Source organism: Ammodytes marinus, assembly GCF_949987685.1.
Source record: "Ammodytes marinus genome assembly, chromosome: 1".
NCBI lineage: Eukaryota > Metazoa > Chordata > Actinopteri > Uranoscopiformes > Ammodytidae > Ammodytes > Ammodytes marinus.
The window spans coordinates 6,214,710-6,238,456 of NC_137230.1; positions in this window are offsets into that span (position 1 = coordinate 6,214,710).

The following is a 23,747-nucleotide window of genomic DNA, read 5'->3' on the forward strand; positions in this document are numbered from 1 at the left end:
ATTGTGCTAACTGTATATACTCAAAGTGTAGCATACTAAAGCACTAAAACATGTGTCAAATGTTTTCAAACGTGCCTATGATTGTTCGGACACAATAATCAAAAAACCTTGATCATGGAAATTTTACTTTGAAAGGCAACAAAACATTTTTTTTTGCTTAAATGTGCTTTTATCTTATTCCATGTTTCTCCCTTCTTTACTGGATGAGTCAAATGGATGGCTCTTCTTAAATATGTGGTCACATTTTCAATTTCTTCCACGTTTTTTTAGAAACAAGGGGTGGCACAACTTCCCCACCGGCACAACTTAGGCCACTCTCCCCTACTTCTTTATAAGGTGATCCAATAGTATACAATGGTCAACTGTCTCAAATATTGAGCTGAGATTCAGAATAAATTAAACAAAACGCAGCGCAACTGGGAAATGTGGAATGTTTCGAAAAACCTCTTTGAAATGTATCAAATGTTTTATATTAATGCATGAAAACGAGATCAAACGACTGTCATATAGTCTAGTGTTCTCAAGAAGCCAGTCCACCTCTGCATCCTGACAGCCTTGGGTGATTCATTTAATCAGAACTCAGGAGGACACAATTCATTTAATGGAAACCATCACTTTGGATCGGTGAACCGTAAATTCACTTGGTTTCTATCAAAAATGTAGACTTTCAACTGGGACAGTTCCAAATTCTACAGATTAGAGAGACCCAACCAGTGAGTCATAGGCAGGCAGTCATTGGGCAAGGTAGACAATCAGGCAATGGATATGTTAGGTAGTGGGTAAGTAAAGCAGACAGACAGTAAGGGGGTAAGTCAACTCGACACAGAGTCAGTGGGTAAATCAGACAGACAGTCAGGGTGTAAGTCAGACAGACATGTATCCTCCCCCGAGGGCTCCAGGGGGAAGGGGCTGTGGGAGAGGCAGCAGCCAGGAGATAAGGCTCTCACGTGGGGCTGCTGTCGTGTAATTCCCCCCTTTAATACAGCCCGGCCCTGGTTCTCAGCTCAGCCCTGATCTGCACAACCTCTCCAGAGACTCAGCTGTCACAACCCAACCCTGCCACGACTTTGAGCAGCCTCACACACACACACACACACACACACACACACACGCACACTGAAAGGTGCTTAAGCATTTGAGTGAATGAGTGTGTGTGTGTGTGTGTGTGTGTGCGTGTGCCTCTGCGTTTGTGTGTGTGTGTGTGTGTGTGTGTGTGTGTGTGTGTGTGTCAGAGTACGAGAGCAAGTTCTGAGCCCTGTGTGTCATTTTCCATGAGCAGCTCAGGCAGGCTGAGGCTAAAGCCAGACAAGTTCCTGGAGGGAGAGAGGATCAAGGCACAGCGAGCGCTACTCAGATCTACGCGCTTACAGTATATACAGCTGTATGTCGACTCTGTCTCACCAGTGTGCCTTCATACAGTATGTGTGTGTGTTCTAATACGTAGACATGAAGACACACTGGCTCAGTCTGCTGCACTAAAAGAAAGAGTACATCACAACATTTTATTTTTTACTTGATGACAAAATTGTTTTTTCTCCACAGATTAAAGGCCTACTTCACCGGTTGGAATATGAAGGTGTATTGAACTCGGAGATCGTATTTGGTATAAATGTGCAAAAAAAAATTTAATCGGATCATCTTAGCCTGAGAAAAGGCAGAAAGAGTGTTTTATGGTCTCACTGTCTAACCCTACAGTTTCCTTCTTGTGACATCACAGTAAGGGTTAGGATTAACAGGACAGCTGGGCCAAGGGAAGACTAAGGGAAGACAGAGGGAAGAAAAACCTTATTCATTATATTATGATAGTTATTGTATAATGATAGAACGCTGGATCTGTATGGGTGAAGTATTCCTTTAATGAACTACTGAAGCTATACCGAGCCAACTACTGGTGTATCTCAGGTTTACCATCTATAATAGTTTGACAATATGGTCTCTTTAAATATGCTTAAAGCCTCTACTGTTGTGAGTGTTGCAGTTTTTAAATTGATTCTGTGGCATAATGTGGAAGAGATTGACAATCTGAAGAAATAGTGGGCCCCTAGATAAAAGTATGTTTTCCCCTCTTGTAGTTTGCATCAGAGTGTGTTTATAAATGTTTAGTTTTTAACTTTAGCTAGGTATAAACTGCACTGTATTTTGGACACTATACCATGCAAACAGTTTCTCGTAGGAACCAAAATTACAATTTTGAGGCTGAAAATTAGGACAATACAGTGCTGTGTGAAAGTTTGTGAACCCCTTGAACCTTTTGGAATTGTATTTATTTTTACCATTAGTAATTCATTTTTATCAATACCAGTATTTTTATATGAAATAACAGATGTTTTTTTATCAATTCAACATTTTTCTTTTCCAGAAATCAATTGTTAAAAGACATAAAACAAATTATTTGCCAACTGTTGTACAGTATGTGCAAACGTTTGTGAACCCTGAGCTGCATTGCTTAAATCGAGCAGGTTAACACAATCAGGTGGGCCAAATTAATTGATGAAATACACCAATGTAATGAGAGATCTTTAGGGAAGAAATTGGGCGGCACTAGATAAAACAGAGATAAAACCAGGTCAGTTTAGGCCCACCAAACTGAACCCATACAGGTCAGACACCTAAAAGGGAAAGAAATCTATGAGGATCTCAGGAATAGAGTTTTGATGTTGCACATTTGTCTGGGGACAGCTATAAATTCATATAGAAAAATGTTAGCTCCATCGGTCCACCGTGAGGCAAATCATCTACAAATGGAGATATTTAAGAGTGACTTAACATCTGCCTAGAAGTGGACTTCCTTCAAAAATATCCTCAAGCGCCACAAGAAAAGTGATTTTTCAGGTAAAAGCCAACCCAAACATTACATCTGGAGATTTGCAGACAATTTGACACCACCATTCTTCACTTGGGAGAAGGTTCTCTTGGTGGTAGGCAGAGTTGCGTTTTTGCCCAACATGGCGGTTTTGGTTATGACCAAACAGTTACATTTTGGACTAATCTGTCCAATGAATAAGACTTCAGGTATCTCCAGGTGCTCTCTGGCAAAGTTGTGACAAGCAGTTTTGTTCTTTTTTGAGAGCAGAGGCTTCTTTAGCAACCCTCCCATGAAAGCCATTTTGACTGAGTTTTCTTTCCTTCTTTCCTTCTTGAGTTTTATTGTGGAACCATGCACATCTGTCCCAGATGCTGCAAGAGAGGTCTGCAAATCACTAGATGTAATGTTTGGGTTAGCTTTTAACTGAAAAATCACTTTTCTTGTGACACTTGAGGATATTTTTGAAGGAAGTCTACTTCTAGGCAGATGTTCAGTCACTCTTAAAGCTTTCCATTTGTAGATGATTTGCCTCACGGTGGACCGATGGAGCTCAAACTTTTTTTTAAATAATTTATAGCTGTCCCCAGACAAATGTGCAGCATCACAACTCTATTCCTGAGATCCTCAGATATTTGTTTCCCTTTTAGCATGTCTGACCTGTATGGGTTCACTTTGGTGATCCTAAACTGACCTTGAAACTTGTATCTCTGTTTTATCTAGTGCCGCCCAATTTCTTCCCTAAAGATCTCTCATTACATTGGTCCATTTCATGACTCAATTTGGCCCACCTGATTGTGTTTACTTGCTCGATTTAAGCAATGCAGCTTAGGGTTCACAAACTTTTGCACATACAACAATTGTCAACTAATTTGTTTTATCTGTTTTAACAATTGATTTCTGGAAAAGAACAATGTTGAATTGATAAAGAAACATCTGTTATTTCATATAAAAAATACTAGTATTGATAAAAATGTATTAATAATGTTAAAAATAAATAAAATTCCAAAAGGTTCAAGGGGTTCACAAACTTTCACACAGCACTGTATGTGATCTATATATCCGTTGTTTGCAATGCAACATACAGTGATGTAAAAGATAACGTTTTAAGCTGCAGTACAGCACCATTACCACAATAGTCCCCTTGTGACCAAACTACTGGCCCATGGTGGAACCAAATATAAAACCTTGCTTTGAGTCTTTTATCATCAGTGTCCGTAATGTCGTTATAAGTTCAAATGTACATTATCTTACCAGATTTCATGTGCAAAACAACCCAATGTGCTGGCTGTGGAATAAGATTTCCATCTGCTTGGTTGTGACTCATTGTGTGTACTGATGGTCTGGTGGAGAAGGTATATGTAACTGTAGCTTAATCTGTATTGCTCGCATGTTCCTGGTTCTTAATATGTCCTAGCATTCATAATCATATGTGACCAGATGTAATGTTACATACATAGCTCCCTCAGGTATGGAGATATTATAACTGACCAAAGTCATCTATCATCATCTCTCCGTTCTCCCCTGCCACCACACACATACATTCATCCCCTTTGATCCTAATGGTCAGCACTCACTGTAACAGCACCTCGTTTCATTATAAACATATCATGGAACCATCTCTTTGATCACACTCACATACATACTGTACATGCTCACACTGCTCATCAAAGCAAGATATTCAATAAATGGAGTTGGAAAAAGTATATTTACACGTATACCTGTGAAATAATTGATTGCTTTGACAGTAAGCTATTACGTCTGAGAAGAGAACAGTTTGCAGAGAAAAATAAATACACAAGTCTCATACAGTGTCCATGTTTTGTTTCAGCAAAGAGCGCATGTACTCACAAAGTCAAGTTATGTTGTGATTGTTTGTTTGGCTTTATCTTACTTTTGTATGCTGAAAAATCTAATTGTGTCTTTCTTTTAGGAAGAGCAAAGCCCTTTTTTTATAAAAAAGACCTGTTCATGTATCAATATACAAACTAGAAGAGGGGCAGGTAGGGCATGATAGCACACAGGCAACCATGCTTGCAAAATTAAAATAACAATTATTATGACTAGGTGTAAATGTGAAAGCGCAAATCAAATGGCACTATCCTTATTAAGTGTTTACGACGTACGGCCAGTTGGAAATGTCGAACACTTTAAAAGTTATGCAACATGTATCGTTGCCTATGTATTTATCTACTGCTGTGTCACGTAAGTAAAGCCTATGCAATAGTCCAAAGAATGACATATAAGTTATATACAATTATTTCAGAATGTAGTTGAGATCAGAACTTTCTTTCCCAAAAAAACAAGTTGCACAGTATGAAGACATGATCTTGTGTTGAACTACTTCATATAGCATCAAGTCTGTTTGCAGATTTACAAAAAACTGAGGTGTTTAACACGATGATTTATAGTTCATACATTCTGAGACAGCTTCTTCTTTACAAAGTCAGCGCCTTCAATAAAGCCAAGTTTAAAAAAAACATACATAAAAGCTCGCTGGTAACATGCGGGCATGATTCAAAATCGAAAAAAAAGGTGATAGTGGATGAGTGGTCCTTGCCTTCACATTATTCAAACTGTGTCACATATTGCCACTAGCAAATGCCAGTCAGTGGAGAGTGAGGTTAAGCACTTTGCTGAAAAGAACTGTATAGCTAGGTCTTATAATGGAAGAGCATCACTCTATCAGCCACTGTGAGAAGATCCAACAGTTAGCCTTCTGGGTATAATCAGTTCCTAATCTGTAGTTTCCCACCACACCAAGTTAGCCAAGAAAGAAAGAGAAAACCTGAGGGTAGACACAAGCAGACACATGGTGGCGGATGGCCTCACGGAGCTATTTCCTCTCCCATCAGCCTCCAGTGCTGCATTGAGAAAATAGTTGATTTAAATCGCACATCACCTTCCATTGTCTAGTCCATCACTAACACTTAAGACTGTGCCCACATTCTCCCATTCCCCCCTGCCCTGCCCTGCCCACCTTCTGTCTGCTCTCACCACTATACCATGTCCTCTTATCCAGCAATGATGAGCCTCTTTCCAGTGCTCCACGCTGACTCAAACAGGCAAAGAGGCGTGCACACACACACTGAGGACACACAACACAGTACAAATGAGACGGTAGATGCAGTGACACATGCAGAGAGAAGCACTGCTGCAATCAGGAGATACCATTTACAAAGGGGAATGTGTAGGGATAAGAAGACAATATACTAGCAACATCATATAGGTCTATTTTAAAGTAGTGTATGTCCATTGTACAAATGGAAATTAAAACTAGATTAAGAGCCTGATAACAGTGCAACCTTTTGCATATATTGGATGTACAATAAAATCATGAATCAATTCCCAATCGAACCATGAACATTTTTTCCCAACATAATATCTGAGCAATAGAGTCCAATGAGAAGCATTGATCAGCAGTCATCATTCTAATGTAAGTTTCAAACAGTGGAATGAACAGGTAGGCTGTACAGGTGAGTGAGTCCTGGCCCAATGAGCTAACTAGTTAACTTCATTTCTGTCATTTGGACGCCAGCTGTATCCAAAGACAATGCACAGAAGCCATTGTGTGAATGAGTAGCACACAGGCTGGAGTCCAGAGCTCCATAATATAAAACCCCCGTGTGAGTCATACAGTGCGTCCAGATGGGTTTACATTTGGAGAAAGACTGATGTTCCCTTTCAACCAGACCAAACGTGTCTTTGCCTGAGCTATCACATATACACATGCTGGATGTGTGCTGTAGCAGGAAGCCATCAGTCACTAGCTTGGTCTGATGAATGTTCTGACTTGTCAACTGTTTGAATTGATCCAGATGAGCAATGCTTACGTTGACAATACCTCTGTACACACAGTGATCCATGTTTTAGCAAATTAACTCCAGCCATAGGCCTAGATGTATAGATTGATTTCCTACATTCCAGGTTGTAGTTTGAGATCTCTAGAGATTTGAATTGTGTATGGAAATAGTTAATCATTGTAAATTCCATGCATCTTTCCTCCACTTTTCCAAATACATTGTTTGTGTTTTAGCTTTGGATCCCATACAGATCTTCAGCTGGAGGAGAAGTGGATTTGTTTATAAGTATTAGTAGTAGTAAATACTTATTTTGGTACATGACAGCAGTACATACACCGATCAATAAAAACAATGGGCCAAAAGGTGTAGGCTGAAGCCGAGGCTTATTATGCTTCATACACTTTTAACATTTCAGTTATATATCAAGTATAGTTGTGAAAACCTGATTTGATTTTGAAAAAAAAGATTGAGTCTCTTAGGCAAGAAAAAATTTAATTCACAACTAACACACAACCACAGCTTACACAAATATATTGAACATTCAGATCAACAGCAATAATTTAAATGTGAGAAATGAACTTATTAAAAAAAAGAAAAAATTGCAACAATATTGTGCATGCACTGATTCTCTGCAGGTGGGTCTTGGGAGTGTTGTGAGATGCACCTTGATTACTTATCTCTGTCCCACATTTTGTATTTAAAAAAAAATATATCTCAAACTACTTGTTGCCTATGTGGCTTGCAGTACATCCGTTTAAAAAAAGTATCCTGTCATTTTTCTATATATTACCAGGTGTTACTTTACCTTGTCCCTTACACGTGTGTCCTCAGACAAAAAATGTACTTGCAACATGTGATGTTCCCAGCATTCTCCACTGAATCTGTGTGAGGTTTGTGTTTCTGCTACCACCTTCCAAACAGCCCAAGAGCTGCGGCCTTTCTCAATGCAGGGTCATTATGTTCACATCCTTTTATCATTTGCATATAGACAGTCTCCACAAATATCTGTAGCCACAACACCACGCTCTCCTCAATTTGCTACTATATTGGAGCACACACACACACACACACACACACACACACACACACACACACACACACACATGCAGACACACAGGCACAAACAAACACAGATGCAGTTCCACACACACACCTAGTACAAGGAAGGGACTGTGATTTGTTTGTGACCTCCAAAACTTCTTCTGCTTTCCTTACTTCCGTCCCATGAAAATGAGTCGGATCACACACAGATACAGCAAAATATGTGCCCAAACACACAGACAAACACACACATACATAATACACACACTCCTCTGTTCACTCAGACCCCAGACAAGGTGAAGGGGAATTACACAAAGGACCTTGCCTGGACCTTCAGCCTGACACTGGTGCCCCATGCAGCTTCAGTGTGTGTGTGTGTGTGCGTGTGTGTGTGTGTGTGTGTGTGTGTGTGTGTGTGTGTGTGTGGACATTCTCACATGTGTGTGTGTGTGTGTTTGTGTGTGTGTGTGCGTGTGATGAGTGTCATGTGTGTCCTTTGAAATGCAATCGCGCACGCATTTCAAAATCTGCTACACAAAGCAAATTCAGAAACTTGTCCATTTAGGCAAACATTGGAGTGGGCGCCCGCAGGTCAAGAGAGCTTTTTAAAAAACATCACCTCACTCTCTCTCTCTCTCTCTCCCTCTCTCTCTCTCTCTCGCTCTCTGTCTCTGGACAATGCAGGGAGAGTCTGAAGGTTGACCCACGTATTGGCTCGCTCCCTTCATCTCCCACTCTGTCCAGCGGTCTAGGGTCACCATCCTTTTTACCTCTTTTCATCCAAAGATATTAGCTGTTTGAAAATGATGAATGTGACATTGGGAGAGAATCTGTTTTTATGCTTTTAATAATCAGAGGGAATGCTCACCTCAGCCCCAACCTCCACCAACCCAAACCTTCAACCAAACTTGTTCCAGGCTTGATGACCTTCTAGCAGGGGGAAAAAACAAATTACAGACACAATGCTGTCTTTGAGTCCGATCTGCAATCTGAGGTTGACTCAAGGACACACTTGCTTCAGGCTGTCGTACACACACACACATACACAAACACACACACACACATACTGACACACACATGCACCTCCATACCACACAGTGATGCCTATAAAAAAAAATGTCTCATAGCTAGGTTTCTATCCAATTTTCTATCTGCAAATTTACCAGCTCCGACTAGTAAAAATGCAATTATGGAAATTGCAGCTGTACCCATAATGGATTATGAATAAGAAAGTTATCAGGTAACTCCCTAAATAAATAAACACCGCTTGAAATGTGCAAACATTTGTAAAGTCAGAAGTAATGATGAATTCACATTGGGAAAGCTTAAACTAGAAAGGTCCTCATTGGCCTTTCAAAAAACACTTATGAACATGTTCTGATCCGGCCCCTCAGTTTAGTTACATTCCCCCCTCCCCACCCCCCCCCCCCCCCCCCAATTCTCTGTGAACTGAAACCCACACAATGGGCCGGTCCAACCCAAGGTGAATTTAAGATGCAAAAGGTGCCCAGTTCAAGAAAGGTTCATCTTTATGCAAATGCCACTGGTAGGGAAAGCTGATTGCTACAGACAATGACTTCCCTCCCACTAACTTTAATGTAATCAATTCAGTTGTGTGTGTATAAATGCCCAGCTGAGATGGTGCCGTAGGTAGGTTATGCTCAAGTTAAGAAGCAAGCTTTAGGCTCGTAGGATGGTATGGTGACTTCAGCCCTTCCACCATGATGCGGCCACATTCAACCTTCATTTATCTAGCTGTGCAATTGTTGTATCCCTGCAGCAGGTCCAATAGTGTAGCAGCCACTGGGATAGCCTGTCTGGACTGTCTGGACATATGTTTCAGAGTAGAATGAGAGAAGAGTGGCAAATTCTGAGGAAATATTTGGTTTTGCCCCTGGCACATATTTTTTAATTGCAGGCAGGAGGAAGACACCTGTAAGATCAGACTTCACCAATGTAATGAATTGCTGGATAACTAACGGAATAAATACAAGTTTGACATTTATTTGGATGCTATTTGTCCAAACCAATGAGTAAAGTACAAAGTGCTGAGCCCACAGAAATGGCTATGGAGAGGCAGGAGACTACTAAACAGGTGCCATAACAATGCAACACTGCTGCCTTTTGCTTCTGAGAGAGAACAATCATTCACATGAGCACAGGGGGACTCTTGTCAAGAAAAACATAAAAATAAAAGAAACTGATTTGTCTGGTCATGAAGGCTGGGTAATGACCGAAAAAAACAGATTGCGGGTAGAAGCGGCCGAAATGGGTTTTCTCAGGAGGGTGGCTGGTGTCTTCAGATATACAGTGAGAAGCTCAGTCATTATTGAGGAACTCAGGGTAGAGTCGCTGCTACTTTGCATTGAAAGGAGCTAGTTGAGGTGGTTGGGCCATCTGGTAAGGATGCACCCTGCACACCTCTCTAGGGAGGTGATTCAGGAGCGTCCATCTGGAAGGAGGCCTCGGGGAAGACCCAGGACTAGGTGGAGATATTATATCTACACACTGGCCTGGGGACACCTCAGGATCCCCCAGTCATAGCTGGTTACTGTGGCCCGGGAAAGAGAAGTCTGGGGTATAAGCAGTTGACAATGATGATTTCTCTGGTAAGCATTATCTCAAAACAAACGTTGAAGAATAACATTAACTTAACTAAAGTTAACAGTGGGATGTCTCACTGTGTATCAGCTAGGCAGCATGTTCAATATATCAAAATAGGTAATTCCATTAGTTGATATATTTGAACATTTGCAAGCGCATAATGCATGTTTTTCTTTATAATATCATCAAACAAATTCAACATTCACCCAAAACCTAATTCTAAACACAGCAACCCCCTACATGAAGGTGAGTGTGTTATTTTCATTCATCTCTGCAAATGGAGACACACTAAAAAACTGGTGTTTGTTCGTGCTAGGTAAAGCTTCATTTGTTTGACAATTTACAGAAAATGCAACTTGTGTTGGTGAAAATCTCCATTGAACTCACCTTGTTAATTCAGCAGGCTAACATCACTGCTTTATGTTTACACATCTAGCTAATGATTTGATCACAAATGCCTTTAGAAATGACAGATTGGGGGCTTGTGCCTCTTAAGTTACAACAATGCTGGTTTTGCTTTGGATTACACACAATCGTTCCCAAAATGTTGTGTTTGACAGACAAATAAATACAGCATTTCGCAAACACACGTACCCACTCTCAGAGAGGGCGGCAACGAGCTGTTTGAAGATAAATAGCACTACTGTAAGATGTGGAAATACACACAGGCTGTTTACCTGTTTGCAGTGTTCAATTGCCGTTGCCAACAAGCCTGTTGTTTGTTCTTTCATGTTCCCTGCTCTTATTTTATCTAGAAAAATACACCTCAGATCAAAACGACAAAAGAACCAACAAGCAGCTTTGAGATATTCACACATATCACTGTGTGAGTGTGAGTGTGAGTGTGAGTGTGTGTGTGTGTGTGTGTGTGTGTGTGTGTGTGTGTGTGTGTGTGTGTGTGTGTGTGTGTGTGTGTTCCTGTATTGCTATCCTTCTTGGGACCTTGGCCAGTAAAATCACCTTCCATATTAGGACCTTTTGCCTAGTTAGGACCAAAATGGTGGTCCTGGTGAGGACAACCACTAGAACAGATAGAGAATGTCATTTTAACATGCCTAGTGGTGAAATCTCAAAAAAATGGTATGGACCTAAGAAGAAGGTATTTTTACAAATGTGTGTGTGTGTGGGTTTTGGAAGTGCTCCCCCTTTGGCACCTTTGTGTAATTGGTCCTAAGAAAGTAGGTATTTTTACAGACGTGTGTGTGTGTGGGATTTGGAAGTGCTCCCCCTCTGGCACCTTCGTGTAATTGCTCCTAAGAAGAAGGTATTTTTTACCAATGTGTGTATGTGTGGATTGTATTTGACTTCAGACATGTATCCATATTTACAAATTCCATGTAAGACCACAAAACTATAGAATTAATTATGATTATTATATATAATATTCCTATATATAGATGACGTTCTACACCAGGATAACTATCTGCTGTGTATTTTAGCTGTTAAATCAAATCCACACAATTTCCTTTTTATCTTTATTTTATTATATAGCACATTTAACAACAAAAAAGACGGGGACTGAAAATTCTATTTGTCTCCGGTCAGATTATCTGGTTGAATTAATTCCCTCTGCAGACATGAATTGTGTTAATATGTTAGTGATTTTTCATATATTTCCTTCTACTGAAACCATAAACAAACCATGAGTGTTTCTGCCCCGGCTCAGTCGCTCACACTGAGGTGACAATGTGAAACGCTGCTTTGCTCGGACGAAGGCTTTGAGTGTTTCTTAAGGTGATTAAACATCAGAAGAGGAGTGATGTGTTGTCCTTTCCCTTTTCAAGTTAAAAGTAAATGCAGTTGTATTTTTAACTAGTACTATAAGTTAATGGACATGTACTTATAGGGCACCTTTTTAGTCTTCTGACTACTCAAGGCGCTTACACATCAACACAGACAGTCATACTTATGGCAGAGTAGAGGCTACCTGCCCATCATCTGATCTAATCATTCAAACTGTAACTATATTCACATCCATGTGCAGCACGGGGAGCCATTTGGGGTTCAGTGTCTTGCTCATGCACACTTAGACATGCGGACCAGAGTAGCCGGGGATCGAAACACTGATCTTTTGAATGGATGACGACCTGCTCTACCGCTGAGCCTATAGTGCTACTGCTACTATAACTATACTATTGCGATCTTTACCTTTATCTACCCAGGGTAGGTTCACTGAGTACTCTTTTTCAGACTCATACATTCACACCTTAGAGCTGCCACTACCGTTTTCTATTGTTGGCCACTGAGCAGCTCCACTGGAACGGTTGGGGGTTAAGTGCCTTGCTCAAGGGCACTTCAACAGTGAGTTTGAGGGAGGGGAGAGAGTTACTTATTCTCTTTAACCCAGTAGAAAAGGTGTATATGACCTTTTCATTTTGGACTGTTAACATTAAAATAATGATGGACATGGTCTCGGCACCAGTCACCACATACTGCCAGGTGACAAAGGGCCTGACGGAGCGTGTGTGCCAGCCGGTTCCTCCGCTCGACCCAGCCCCCTGTGCTGTCTTTGGAGCGAGGTTGACGCTGCGTCGCCCCAAAGGACGCGTTCACCGCGAGGATGGCCGATAGAACGCACCAGTGTGCAGCTCAGCAGAAGGCTGTCATGAGTAGTGTTGTCCTGCTGGCCAGCAGCATCACTGCCATCGCAGAGCCCGACTGTCTGACTCTGGATGAATGCGCCGACGAACTGGCTAAGGCGACAGGAGCAATCCTCTGCCTCTGCACCACCAGCGTGTCAGCACTTGATCCAGCATAACATGTGCCTTACAAATGTCACGCAAAGCCGTCGACCAGTGGTGGAAGAAGTACTCTACTCTTATTCAAGTAAAACTAGTAATACCTCACTGTAGAAATACTCTGTTACAAGTGAAAGTCCTGCATTCAAAATGTTACTTAAGTAAAAATACACAAGCATCATCATGAAAAGGACCTTAGTAAAAAAAGTAAAAGTACTCTTTATGCAGAATGGCCTATTTCAGAATATTATATTATCATATTGTAATTAGTGAAAGATTAATGTAAATATCACTTTAATGTTGCAGTTAACAAAGATGGTGAAAACTTTAATTACTTTAGATAGGCTACTGCTGTGTAGCTTAATCTATAACAATATATGGTATTTTGTTTTATGATAATATTTTGTATTTATATTCTGAATCTGTGAAGTAACTAGTAACTGAAGGAAGGCCTACCACATAAATGTAGTGGAGAAAAAAGTACAATATTTCCTCTGAAATGTGGTGGAGTAAAATTATAAAGTAGATTAAAATGTAAAACTCATGTAAAGTTAAAGTACCTCAAAATTGTACTAAAGTACAGTACTTAAGTAAATGTAGCCTACTTTGTCACTTTCCACCACTGCCATAGACTGTACAGTATATGCCTAAAACAGTGTGTGTGTGTGAAACACACTCGGTCCTAATAAGAACTATCATCTCATATCTCCGTGTGTGTGAAACACACTTCGGTCCTAATAAGAACTATCATCTCATATCTCCGTGTGTGTGAAACACACTTCGGTCCTAACTAGACCCACTTAAATTTACCTTCCCGCTCCCCCATGATGCCAAGCATAACATAATGTTTGTGAAACACACTCGGTCCTAATAAGAACTATCAGCTCATATCTCCGCCCCCTCCACACCCCATGCTCCACACAGACTGAAACGTGCTGTGTCATAAGGGAATGCTTCTCACTGCAGTGTGACAGACAAAGAGGACCTGTGGAACTGCAAAGAAAATGGTAAGTTTTGAGTTATTCTACTATGTTCTCAATATAATATTGCACTGTTCAGTTGACTTACACAACGTTTTCACATGTAATGCGTCTGCAACTTAAAAAGAGCTAAATTGCAATGCAGTGGAATTTTACCAAGATGGCTAATTAGCCATAGCACATGTCCCAATGTAGCTAATGTCTACACATAAGCTAGCCAACATTAGCCATAGCACATGTTCCAATGTAGCTAATGTCTACACATAAGCTAGCCAACATTAGCCATAGCACATGTTCCAATGTCAAGTAAATGAGGTCTGAAGTGATGTTAGCCTACTACCAAACTATGATTTACACTCAAGGGACGTTATATATATATTTATTTTTTTACCCAATGTTGTTGTAACAGAATGTGAGTATTATAGTGTGCCAAGGCAAGTTTTAGAGGATTTTCTGGAACAAGGCTGATTTCTCCAATTATTTTGTAAATGTAGATAAATAGAGCATGGTTGATAGAGAGCCAGGGAGACTGAAACACATTATTGCTAGTGGAATATAATTTAAATTATGAATTTTTGCTTTTTAATCAGATTCCTCCTGTACACACTCTGTGTCAGAGGCCGTGTGGTGGGGGGGGGGGGGGGGGGGCGGAGCCGTCTGTCTCTCACACATGCAGATAGACAAAATGGCGGAGAGAACCAAGCAGTCCATAGTGTGGCTTTATTTTAACAGAAATTATGCATTTAATTCTCACTAGAGAATATTTGAATTAAATTATCATTGTTTTTTGTGGATAATCTAATATTGAGCATAGTCTAAAAAGTTTAAAAAAAATTGATGACCAAAATGTTTTTATTTATTAAGTCAAATATTATAACCAGCATTGCAACAGTGTAATGTGATATGTCAGGCCACCATTGTAAATTAAACTCATTTGTTGTTAATGACTTGAAGTTTGACTGACTGTCATTTGTGCTTACAGGAGGATGGCCCCATGGTTAAATCTGACTGCTCTGAACGCCCAGGTGAGACATAATGTGATAATATGAGGTTGTATAATGTGGTTTGTAGGAATTAGTTTGTAGTAGTGTAGACTATTTTACTGAAAAAGAATCCTTAAAGCTAAACTATTTACTTTAGAGACATGAGCCAGATGTTTTCTTCTACATCTAATACTGTATAGCACAGGGCTCCAGACTGCGACCAAATGCTCACATTTTGCGAGCATTTCTTGAGAGAGTGCAAGTACTTTTTTAGAACTAGTATGGCTGGGCGATTATTTGAATTTCGATTACAATTTTGGCTTCCCTCGATCATTAAAACAAGATAACTGCCACCGGCAGTGTATTGTGTGGTAAATGCAGCGCACCCTTCAGTCTCCTCCTGTGTGCTAAGCCCTGTCCCGCCTATCCTGTCCGTTAGCGTTTTTGAGGGGAAGGGCTACCGCCATCTGATGGCATTTCTTGAGCCTATATACACAGTGCCATGTTGGCAAACTGAATGTGTGACTATAGAGAAAATGTACAGTTACCTCCCTCTGCAGCCGAAAAAAATACAATCACCACCTAAGCATGGACATCGTTTAAATAAAGCCTCTCATTTTTATGATCATAATGCTTTGATGCAAACAACATTACATTACGGTGGCAGCTGTGGTGTAGTTTTTTTCAGCAACTCAACCTTAATTGCAAAAAAAAGCAATAAGTCGATCTTTTTGTAGATTCATACCTCCTTTATAAGTCATCGTACAAATCAATGAGTGGTTCACAATCGTATCCCTAGTAAATATTATTTTTACTCTTAGATTTGAAGGTTTTATTGTTTATTTATTTGGGATTGCTTTTTTGGCTATGTTTGGCTAAGTTGTCATCTTGAACCAAATTAACATTTTCATCTCCTGTCATTTTTGCAGTTGTTAAAGGAACAGCTGACTCTGACTCTGAACAGAAGGAAGAGGTAGGACATTTTCCCTTCTTTGTTTGTGTTCTTAAAATCAACAGTTAAACCAGTTGTGTACAATTCCCCCCCCCCCCCTCCCTCCACTGTTCATAACACACAGATTGAAGAAGTCTCCCCATATAAATGTTTAGGCCTCTACTGTATGTGGATGCTACTTTATCCTGGAGTGCAGAGTAACTCCACCAGCCCTTTGACAGATCAGTTTGAGACCCCTGATTTACACTGTCTTATCTAATGAAGCATAAATGCCCCCCAAAAAAAACCCAACTTTTCTGTACTCTGTAGGCTCGAAGCTCTCACTTGTGTCGCCTTCAGAGACTGAAAGCACATCATATTGCGTGTGAGAGCCGATACGACATGGCACACACAGACAGGTTAAATGCAGAGAGGGAGAGGACCTTGTATTATCATACAATGGTTAGTTCTACAACACCTTTTTATAATGTACATCAGTGACTGTTTCCCTTTCATGATGTGCTATTGTCTGTCTCAATAATCAACACTAGGTTAATCAGTGGTAAGTTTGACTTCAGTTGTAGTGTAAATCTTAGCATTGTAAAGATTTCTTCAGACTTCCATCAATGTCAACTTTCTCTCTCATGAATTATAAAGAAAATACCACTCAGTTGTAAAGGACATTTCTTTATTCTTTCATTTATGTGTTGCTAGAAAATAATTTAATGATAATTTCGAGTCCCCTTAAAAAAACAGATTTTCTGATGTTTCTTTTTCAGAAAGTATACCAGTATTCCAGTGACAGTGACAGTGAGGGTACTGATATCCTTGACCCCCCTCTAGCTAAGCTCAGAAGGACCAACAGTGTAGTTGTAAGTTTATGTCATAAAAAATCCCATGGCATCTGTCAAGTGACTGCTAATGTTTCACTTTAGTCAAGCACTCAAATCAGATTGTCTTTCAAACATTAAGATTTATTCGTCTAAATCCTTGTTTTGTATTGACATTTCTGACCGTTAAATGCTTGTGATTTCACAAAATCAAGACTGTTTGAATTTAGGCCTCCTCTGAAGGCTTCACCTTATTTAATATTTTTCTATTAATTTGCAAATGTACGCTTTAACTTCCAGCTAGCCTCTCTCTATTCTTTATATGTCTATGGCCTCTCTCTATCACTAATTTAACATAAACATTCAGATTGTAAGGATTTTGAGCATACTATCAACTTGATTTGGCAGTAAATATAGGATTTCCTTAGTTACAGTTACAGTGAGGCTCAGACAACCCCTTTGGGCTATACATTCAGCAGACAAGGTGTTTGCAAAAGTTACATGTTCAATACGTAACAAGTAATTAACGTTATATCGCTTGTAATATTTTCCAAATGCTTCAGTTTAAATTGACTGATTTCCATTTACCGCTTTTGCAGATGGAACACGAATTGCAGAAAGATGAAATAGAGATTCCGCCCTTATCAAGAACAGACAGCGTATTTGTAAGTAAAGTTAAAGTTTAACATGTTGTACATACTTATTGTTAGGTTTAGTTGCGTGCATAGAAGTAATTTTTTGCATTAGGGTTCTCATTTTGTCCAGAGCAGCGCTCCCTCAACAGTAACCACACCGGACACAGACGTTACAGTAAAGTTCATTACTTCCAAAAAAACCTCACGGAGATCAGTGAGGGCAAAACAGCTTCACCAATCAGTTTTAACAGAATATTCTCAGGTCTGGCTCCGCTAGAAATACCAAATCCTTCAGCACGTTAGCGTGTTGTTAATGAGGAGGCATGGAGTCACAGTGGTGCACCACTGCAGAATGAATATACAGGTTCTGCTCAATAAATTAGAATATCATGGAAAAGCTCTTGTTTTAAATCTAATTTAATTCAGAAAGTGATTTGATTTGATTTGATTTGATTTATTAGGATCCCCATTAGCAACACACCGGAGTGAGAGCTAGTCTTCCTGGGGTCCGATGAAAGTTCCATATATTCTAAATGTATTAGACATACAGTATATTGATATATTTCAGGCATTTTTTTGGTTTAACTTTTCAGGATTCCGGCTTACAGCTCATGAAAATCCAAAATCCAGCATCTCCAAATATTAGAATATTCCATAAATCCAATCAAAACAAATATTTATATTACAGAAATGTTGCACTTTTGATTAGTATTTTCATTTATCTACTATAAACTTGGTCTGGGATCTTATTTTGCATGAATTATTGCATTAATGTGGCATGGCAAGGTGACGATCAGTCTGTAGCACTGCTGAGGTGTTATGGAAGCCCAGGTTGCTTTGATAGTGGTTAAAAGTGCAATACTTTTGTGTTCCATTGGTTTCCAGGCTATGCACTGCTAGACGCGCCCAAATTAACCACAACTTTTCTTTGGGTTTATGGTTGTTTATTCCTCTGGCTCAACAGACAATTTAGCATTTTCTTACCAGCTTGGAGGAGAAATAGACCGGTGCGTTTACCTGGCGATCGATAGTTGTGCTCGATTTGTTGCGTGGCTGAAAACAGTGCGACTGCATACCTGGGAACCCAGTTCCCCGACTGAGCACAGCTGATATAGATTAGAAGCCGCCCTCGCCATGCCAATTGTGGGGCGGCGTTTGTTTGACGCACCGTCCTATTCTCCAACCAGTCGTCATTAATTCATAAATAATTTAAATAATCAACAAACAACTCAAAATTCATAAACAAATGCAAAATATACAATAAATCCTGAAATCAATCATTTGGCTTCCACAGTGGCCTTCAGCTCGTCTGAATTGTTGGGTTTGGTGTCTCATCTGCTCTTGACAATAGTCCATAATTTCTCTATGGAGTTCAGGTCAGGAGAGTTGTCTGGCCATTCAAGCACAGTAATACCATTACTAGTGGTTGGGGCACCATGTCATCTGCTGGTGTTGGTCCACTGTGTTATCAAGTCAAAAGTCACCACAGCTGTCTACCAGGAGATTTTAGTGAACTTCATGCTTCCGTCTGTTGACAAGCTTTATGAAGATGCTGATTTCCTTTTCCAGCAAGACTTGGCACCTGCCCACAGTGCCAGAAACCACTAGTAACTGGTTGACTGACCATGGTATTACTGTGTTAATTGGCCAGACAACTCTCCTGACCTGAACTCCATAGAGAAACTATGGATTATTGTCAAGAGGCAGATGAGACACACCAGACCCAACAATACAAACGAGCTGAAGGCCACATCAAAGCAACCTGGGCTTCCATAACACCTCAGCAGTGCCATAGGCTGATAGCATCCTTGCCACACCGCATTGAGGCTAGAATTCATGCTAAAGGGGCCCAAACCAAGTACTGGCTACATATGCATAATGATACTTTCTAGAGGGCCGACATTACTGTATTGAAAATCCCTTTTTTATTGATGTCATGTAATATAAACTTTTTTTCTGAGATTTTGAATTTGGGGGTTTCATAAGCTTTAAACCATAATCATCATCAAAATGGTAACAAATAAAGGCATGACATATCTCTTTGCATGTGATGAATCGATATAATATATCAGTTTCACTTTTTAAGTTGAATTACTGAAAAACATCAACTTTTTCATGATATAATTTGTTGGGCAGCACCTATAGAGGAAATACTGAAGAGAGACTGAATAGCACAAAATCGACAGGCGTCATATTGCCCAATCCTTCTGCAAACCACATAGTTTAAATAAGATTGTGGCATCCATAACACTCCATGTTTCTCTCCCATGTCATTTTACAATTAGTTGTTTCCATGAAAGGTTTGGCCTTCCAAATAGAAAACTTTGTTTAAACTTAAGACTGCATTTGTTCCCAAACGAACTGAGATTATATTTCCAGACTATTAATTATCATATGAACAAGTAAATTGATTGATCCAAGGTTAGAATTAGTTAGCTTCCTTCTACATTGTATTGCTGAACAACATCCATGCTTACTGTAATGCCCGCATCCAGATATGATGAAGTCAAGGGGCCTTTTAAACATTGGCTCACTAATTTAACAATTTTGCAGCCATAATTGACCACCATCGGCACCAATTTCCACCAAAACATATTGTTCCTAAAGCTTTCCATTAGCCCTGAATAATCAGCCAAACAAATACTTGGTTATGCACCATTACTGTACTGTCAAACCTTGACGTTTTAGAGAAGATGTGTGTACTGTGAAAATAAAGTTACATCCCTTTTCCTACTTCTCAACATTTCTGTAACTCTCACGTTAAATAATCATCTTTGTTTCTATTGTAGCTGACCAAAGAAATGCTTGGGTTCGGCAGTGAAGAAGAGAATGTCCCAGCTACATCACGCTCTAGCAAGGAAGAGGATTCAGGTGAAATCTTCTGCACTAAAAGAGGCAGTGTTTTACAAATACAAATTGTAGATGGGGAATATGCCTTGGGAGGAAAAATAAGATTTTTCATTAATATCTGACAATTTTCAATATTTTTATAATGTATTATGGATTAAGTGTTCTTACAATCTTTTTTTCAAAGGTGCGAAAAAGGCTTAACGAAAGTGGTCAATGGAGGAAGTGAATGCAGTTGAAGACTATCTGATGGTTTTCATCCGAATGCAGAAGATGCCTGGAAAAGAAGATTGTGAGAGGTGCATTGCTGCTTCCCCTAACGCCCTAGCTGAGAGGGACTGGAGAGCGGTAAAGTTCTATGTGCACCACAGAATCATTTCAGATCAGCGAGAGGGGAGGAGGGAAAGAGAGGGGGGAGGGAGAGAGGGGGGAGTTAGCTCATACAGCAGTAAAGTTTTATAATGGTTTTAAAATTTCATTTTCTTTTCATTGAGGGAAATTTACACGTTTAATATCTGTATCGCATAGATGCAGTTTTTTATTTTTTACAAATTGTGTATTTTATTTAACAATGTGAGACACAGAGGGAGAGAGAGAGGGAGACAGGAGGGAGAGAGAGAGAGGGAGACACAGAGGGAGAGAGTGAGAGACAGGAGGGAGAGAGAGAGAGGGAGACACAGAGGGAGAGAGTGAGAGACAGGAGGGAGAGAGAGAGAGGGAGACACAGAGGGAGAGAGTGAGAGACAGGAGGGAGAGAGAGGGAGACAGAGGGAGAGAGTGAGAGACAGGAGGGAGAGAGAGGGAGAGAGACACAGAGGGAGAGAGTGAGAGACAGGAGGGAGAGAGTGAGAGACAGGAGGGAGAGAGAGAGGGAGACACAGAGGGAGAGAGTGAGAGACAGGAGGGAGAGAGAGAGAGGGAGACACAGAGGGAGAGAGTGAGAGACAGGAGGGAGAGAGAGAGAGGGAGACACAGAGGGAGAGAGTGAGAGACAGTAGGGAGAGAGAGGGAGAGAGTGAGAGAGAGGAGTGAGAGAGAGAGAGGGAGACAGGAGGGAGAGAGTGGGGGGAGAGAGAGGGATGGAAGGAGGGGGGAGTTCATACAGCAGTACATTTAAGCACAGACACAGGTGTAATATCTGTATTGCATTAACGCAGTTTATTTTTATTATTTTGTTTTGTTTACAGATTGTGTATTTTATTGAATGTTTTACCACACAGTTTGTTTAAAGGCTTTTAGACCTAAAAAGCCATTGAAGGCCAAAGTTGGGTTGTCTGACATTAAAAGGAAAATGTTTCTCCTGAAGTATGTTTGACTTAATTTTCTTTTTAAGATTTGTGGCACTATATAGTGTGTCTGCCATTTTGTAGTGGGGTTCAAATTCTCAGTGGTTAATTTCATCTACTATATAGCGCACTTTAATGTACCGACAATGCACAGCTATTTAGTGTGTACAACGCTGGAGATGATGTGGTTCTGAGTATGGTTGGCTGGAAAGGTGCAGGGATATAAGCAGGTGTGCTGATGCCCACAGCAGAGGCACAGAGGCCAGAGCACAGGAGACGCATGGAAGGGAGAAATATAAGGTAAAATACTGGGCCGCAGCCATGACGGACACCATTTACTCAGAAATAGACTAAATCATAGTTGTTTCAACTCATTAAAAGTGAATCAGTATGGTTAACCTTTTTTTCAACCCATTAATGCCTGATGCTGCGTGACAGACATCAATGGGTTAAAGACGGACCTAACAAGTATAGTAAAAATATGTGGAAATTATAAAAAAATTAAATAATACTAATCTTAAATCTGAAGTGATATAAAAAAAATAGATTTTTTTTCAAGTTCAGGGGTGCAATTTAGAAGTTTCTACTATGTCTAGAAAGGGTGGTCCTAAGATGGTAGGCATTTTTGGGGTGGTCCTAAGAAGGTAACAAATACAAGACTGTGTGTGTGTGTGTGTGTGTGTGTGTGTATTTGTCATGAAACTGTGAAGCCATGTCTGTACATAGTAAGTCAGCATATGTTCCTATCACTCACACGCATGCAAACAGGCAAACAAACTGACAATACTTTTTTTTTGGTAAATCATAAAGCTATGAAAATATTAGCATGTTTTATGTTGATAGGATGAACATGTTAGCAGTTACCTATCGATACATTTCGCCGATCTAGGGGCCGCATAAGTATTCATTTGGATATGTGGCCACCTGTCTTTGTAGCTCTGTTTTTGATTCCCTCACACCAACTTGCTAATCTACAGTATAATGTTGTCTGGAAAGGGGTCAAAGGTCATCAACCAAGAGTAAATGGAGGACAAGAGAAAGCCCAGGTTCATATCTGACGCCAAACACCATCCTCGAATAGACATGAGAGTTAATATTCCCCCGATTTATAATGCGATCAATGTAAAACAAATTAGATACGTCCATTTCCATCAGAAATATGTTGCATTATAACACACTTTAGATTATCAAGTTGAAGGATAAAACTTTTGACTTTGGGAAAGTAGCTATGAATAATATCTTTATTTTAAAAAAACGGACACACAACACAAATGGTATGTTAATATGAACTGTTAGATATCTTCAAACACGCATTAAAACAATGTGTTATCCCTATTTTGTTTCCTGTTATGTTTCCAATATATGCAATTGTATTTGTCGGGAGGGGAACAACGGGGGAGGGACTCCTTGTAATATTAGGCATCGCACTTAAAGGGCTGGTGGAATGAAAAGCTTTGAAAGCTGAGGTGAGAGAGTGTGTGTTTCTGTTTTCCACACCCACCTCTACCCCAATCAAAGACAAAGCATGTAATAATTACAAGGCCCAGACACAATGCTGGTGAGGGTCTATGGTGCGCAGGGAGCAAGAGCTGAGCTGTATAGCTATCACACTGGCAGATAAATTCAAACACACAATTATTCATCCGGGGACTATGGCATGTAGATTAATGAGTTTGATAACCCGGAGCTTTGCACTGCGCTCCAGCCCCAACTGTCGTCATCATGATCCCCTGCCTCGCTTGTTTTCTCTTTCTCTCTCCGTGGCTAGCTCTCTATACTACTGATAGGAAAGGCAACAGAATAGAGAGATGGTCATATAGGTGGTATATGTATTCACAAGGACAAACTGTGGAAAGATGAGGGTTTTGGGTTGGTCCTTTCTTCTGTGCCAGCAGGTTTTTTGATAGGGTTATTGATACATGGACAGGTGTTATCCCTCTGTCATGTTCTGACCTGATATGTTCTTCACTAAATATATTGTGTGATTAAGTAAGTCTATACTTGTGTTATGTGCTTGTAAAAACCTGAAGTTTGAATTGTAAAAAAAAAACTCTATCGATCTATTAAAGTAAGACCTGTTTCATTTGTTGAGCCGTACTGTGCCCTTTCGTTTAAAAAAGACTGAATCCTCTTCCCCGTTTGTATGGGAATGAATGGTGGGATCAACCTCCAGGTCCAGGTACCACAATACACAGGTAATATCATTCAGTACCAAGCCAGGTTGCCAAGCCCATGGTTGCATAGGAAGCTGGCTTCATAGTTCAAG